Source organism: Arachis stenosperma, chromosome 4 (genome assembly GCF_014773155.1).
Source record: "Arachis stenosperma cultivar V10309 chromosome 4, arast.V10309.gnm1.PFL2, whole genome shotgun sequence".
NCBI classification, from domain to species: domain Eukaryota; kingdom Viridiplantae; phylum Streptophyta; class Magnoliopsida; order Fabales; family Fabaceae; genus Arachis; species Arachis stenosperma.
Window position 1 is genome coordinate 91,018,001 of NC_080380.1, and position 5,002 is coordinate 91,023,002.

A 5,002-nucleotide genomic window follows, 5' to 3' on the forward strand; every position below is an offset into this window, starting at 1 on the left:
TTATAGAAAATTAGTAGCCTAAGGTGTACAAAGATGAGTAAATGACATAAAAATCCTCTTCCGGGCCCACTTGGTGTGCTTGGTTTTGAGCAATGAAGCATTTTCGTGTAGAGACTCTCCTTGGAGTTAAACGCCAGCTTTTATGCCAGTTTGGGCGTTTAACTCCCATTTAGGTGCCAGTTCCGGCGTTTAACATTGGAATTCCTGAGGGGTGACTTTGAACGCCGGTTTTGGGCCATCAAATCTTGGGCAAGTATGGACTATCATATATTGCTGGAAAGCCCAGGATGTCTACTTTCCAACACCGTTAAGAGCGCGCCAATTGGGCTTCTGTAGCTCCAGAAAATCCCTTCGAGTGCAGGGAGGTCAGAATCCAACAGCATCTGCAGTCCTTTTGAGTCTCTGGATCAGATTTTTGCTCAGATCCCTCAATTTCAGCCAGAAAATCCCTGAAATCACAGAAAAACACACAAACCATAGTAAAGTCCAGAAAAGTGAATTTAACTAAAACTAATAAAAATATACTAAAAACTAACTAAAAGATACTAAAACATACTAAAAACAATGCCAAAAAGCGTACAAATTATCCGCTCATCACAACACCAAACTTAAATTGGTTGCTTGTCCCCAAGCAACTGAAAATCAATAAGATAAAAAAGAGAATATACTATAGACTCCAAATTATCAATGAAACTTAGCTCCAAATTAGATGAGCGGGACTAGTAGCTTTTTGCCTCCGAACAGTTTTGGCATCTCACTCTATCCTTTGAAATTCAGAATGATTGGCTTCTTTAGGAACTTAGAATCCAGATAGTGTTATTGATTCTCCTAGTTAAGTATGATGATTCTTGAACACAGTTACTTCATGAGTCTTGGCCGTGGCCCAAAGCACTCTGTCTTCCAGTATTACCACCGGATACATACATGCCACAGACACATAATTGGGTGAACCTTTTCAGATTGTGACTCAGCTTTGCTAAAGTCCCCAATTAGAGGTGTCCAGGGTTCTTAAACTCACTCTTATTGCCTTGGATCACAACTTTATTTCTTTCTTTTTCTTTCTTTTTTTTCTTCTCTTTTTTTTTCGGTTTTTTTTTTTTTTTTTTTTTTTTTCGCTTGCTTTCTTCTTCTTTTTTTTTTTGTATTCACTGCTTTTTCTTGCTTCAAGAATCATTTTTATGATTTTTCAGATCCTCAGTAACATGTCTCCTTTTTCATCATTCTTTCAAGAGCCAACAATTTTTAACATTCATGAACAACAAATTCAAAAGACATATGCACTGTTCAAGCATACATTCAGAGAACAAAAGTGTTGCCACCACATCAAACTAATTAAGCTAGTTTTAAAGATGGATTTGAAATCCTGTACTTTTTGTTCTTGTTAAAAAAAAGTTTTCATTTAAGAAAGGTTGGATTCATATTCATAGCTTAAGGCATAGAGACACTAAGACTAATGATCATAAGACACAAACATGGATAAACATAAAGCATAATTTTCGAAAAACAGAAAAGCAAAGAACAAGGGGATTAAAGAACGGGTCCACCTTAGTGATGGCGGCTTGTTCTTCCTTTTGAAGGTCTTATGGAGTGCTTGAGCTCCTCAATGTATCTTCCTTGTCTTTGTTGCTCCTCTCTCATGATTCTTTGATCTTCTCTAATTTCATGGAGGAGGATGGAGTGTTCTTGGTGCTCCACCCTTAGTCCCATGTTGGAACTCAATTCTCCTAGGGAGGTTTTGATTTGCTCCCAATAGTTTTGTGGAGGAAAGTGCATCCCTTGAGGCATCTTAGGGACTTTATGAGGAGGAGGATCTCTTGTTTGCTCCATCCTTTTCTTAGTGATGGGCTTGAGGTCATGCCATCTCAGTTGAACCGGCTTCCCTCTTGAATTTCTCTTCCATTGGGTGCCCTCTTCACAAATGTTTATGAGGACTTGGTCCAACCTTTTGATCAAAAGTTGACCCTTCTTCATGGCCACAACTTCATAGAAGTGGTCTTGATGCACCCTTGAGATGAATCTCTCCATCTCTCATGACTCGGAGGTGAAAGCTTTTTGCCTTCCCTTTCCTCTTTCTAGAGGTTTCTCCGGCCTTGGATGCCATAAATGGTTATGGAAAAATAAAAAGCAACGCTTTTACCACACCAAACTTAAAAGGTTTGCTCGTCCTCGAGCAAAAGAAGAAAGAAGAGAGTAGAAGAAGAAGAAATGGAGGAGATGGAGGTGGCTTGTGGTTTGATTATGAATGGTGAGGTAGGTGAATGGGTGAAGAAGAAAGAGGGTGGTGGGGTTGGTGGGGATCCTGTGGGGTCCACAGATCCTGTGGCGTCAAGGAAAAGTCATCCCTGCACCAAATGGCATTCAAAATCACGTTTTGAGCCATTTCTGGCGTTAAACGCCGGGCTGGTGCCCATTCCTGGCGTTTAACGCCAGGTTCTTGCCCTTTTCTGGCGTTTAACGCCAGTCTGGTGCCCCTTTCTGGCGTTAAACGCCCAGAATGGTGCCAGACTAGGCATTAAACGCCCAACTGCTAGCCTCACTGGCGTTTAAACGCCAGTGGGTTCTTCCTCCAGGGTGTGCTATTTTTCTTCCTGTTTTTCATTCTGTTTTTGCTTTTTCAATTGATTTTGTGTCTTCTTATGATCATCAACCTACAAAAAATAAAATAACAAAAGAAAATAGATAAAATATAACATTGGGTTGCCTCCCAACAAGCGCTTCTTTAATGTCAGTAGCTTGACAGAGGGCTCTCATGGAGCCTCACAGATACTCAAGCAATGTTGGAACCTCCCAACACCAAACTTAGAGTTGAATGTGGGGGTTCAACACCAAACTTAGAGTTTGGTTGTGGCCTCCCAACACCAAACTTAGAGTTTGACTGTGGGGGCTCTGTTTGACTCTGATTTGAGAGAAGCTCTTCATGCTTCCTCTCCATGGTGACAGAGGGATATCCTTGAGCCTTAAACACAAAGGATTCTTCATTCACTTGAATGATTAGTTCACCTCCATCAACATCACAGCCTTTGCTGTGGCTAGGAAGGGTCTGCCAAGGATGATGGATTCATCCATGCACTTCCCAGTCTCTAGGACTATGAAATCATAGGGATGTAATGGTCTTCAATCTTCACCAATACATCCTTTACAAGTCCATGAGCTTGTTTTCTTGAGTTGTCTGCCATCTCTAGTGAGATTCTTGCAGCTTGTACCTCAAAGATCCCTAGCTTCTCCATTACAGAGAGAGGCATGAGGTTTACACTTGACCCTAAGTCACACAGCGCCTTCTTGAAGGTCATGGTGCCTATGGTACAAGGTATGGAAACTTCCCAGGATCTTGTCTCTTTTGAGGTAATTCTGCCTAGACAAGTCATCCAGTTCTTTGGTGCAAAGGAGGTTCATCCTCCCAAGTCTCATTTCCAAATAACTTGTCATTTAGCCTCATGATTGCTCCAAGGTATTTAGCAACTTGCTCTTCAGTGACATACTCACCCTCTTCAGAGGAAGAATACTCATCAGAGCTCATGAAAGGCAGAAGTAAGTCCAATGGAATCTCTATGGTCTCATTTTTGAGTCTCAGATTCCCATGGTTCCTCATTGGGGAACTCTGTGGAGGCTAGTGCACGCCCATTGAGGCCTTCCTCAGTGGCGTCCACTTCCTCTCTTTCCTCTCCAGATTCGGCCATGTTTATGGCTTTGCACTCTCCTTTTGGATTTTCTTCTGTATTACTTGGGAGAGTACTAGGAGGGAGTTCAGTAACTTTCTTGCTCAGCTGTCCCACTTGTGCCTCGAAATTCCTAATGGAGGACCTTGTTTCAGTCATGAAACTTTGAGTGGTTTTGATTAGATCAGAGACCATGGTTGCTAAGTCAGAGGGGTTCTGCTTAGAATTCTCTGTCTGTTGCTGAGAAGATGATGGAAAAGGCTTGCCATTGCTAAACCTGTTTCTTCCACCATTATTGTTATTGAAACCTTGTTGAGGTCTCTCTTGATTCTTCCATGAGAAATTTGGGTGATTTCTCCATGAAGAATTATAGGTGTTTCCATAGGGTTCTCCTAGGTAATTCACCTCTTCCATTGAAGGGTTCTCAGGATCATAAGCTTCTTCTTCAGATGAAGCATCCTTAGTACTGCTTGGTGCACTTTGCATTCCAGACAGACTTTGAGAAATCAAATTGACTTGTTGAGTCAATATCTTGTTCTGAGCCAAAATGGCATTCAGAGTATCAATCTCAAGAACTCCTTTCTTCTGACTTGTCCCATTGTTCACAGGATTTCTTTCAGAAGTGTACATGAATTGGTTATTTGCAACCATTTTAATGAGCTCTTGAGCCTCTGTAGGCGTCTTCTTCAGATGAAGAGATCCTCCAGCAGAGCTATCCAAAGACATCTTGGATAGTTCAGAGAGACCATCATAGAAAATACCTATGATGCTCCATTCAGAAAGCATGTCTGAGGGACACTTTCTGATTAATTGTTTGTATCTTTCCCAAGCTTCATAGAGGGATTCACCATCCTTCTGTCTGAAGGTTTGGACTTCCACTCTAAGCTTACTCAATTTTTGAGGTGGAAAGAACTTTTCCAAGAAGGCATTGACTAGCTTTTCCCAAGAGTCCAGGCTTTCTTTAGGTTGTGAGTCCAACCATATTCTAGCTCTGTCTCTTACAGCAAAAGGGAATAGCATCAGTCTGTAGACCTCAGGGTCAACCCCATTAGTCTTGACTGTGTCACAGATTTGCAAGAACTCAGCTAAAAACTGATGAGGATCTTCCAATGGAAGTCCATGGAACTTGCAATTCTGTTGCATTAGAGAAACTAATTGAGGCTTAAGCTCAAAGTTGTTTGCTCCAATGGCAGGGATAGAGATGCTTCTCCCATAGAAGTCGGGAGTAGGTGTAGTAAAGTCACCCAGCACCTTCCTTGCATTGTTGGCATTGTTGTTGTTTTCGGCTGCCATAGGCTCTTCTTCTTTGAAGAATTCGGTCAGGTCCTCAACAGAGAGTTGTGCCT

At 41.7% G+C, this 5,002-nt stretch overlaps 1 non-coding gene across 1 annotated transcript; it reads left to right on the top strand.

The window, feature by feature from the left end:
- Positions 1 to 4,436: 4,436 nt before the first annotated feature.
- On the top strand, positions 4,437 to 4,544 carry LOC130977674 (small nucleolar RNA R71). Its single transcript, XR_009085357.1, has one exon. It is a non-coding gene; the product is annotated as a small nucleolar RNA R71 (small nucleolar RNA).
- The last annotated feature ends 458 nt before the right edge of the window (positions 4,545 to 5,002 follow it).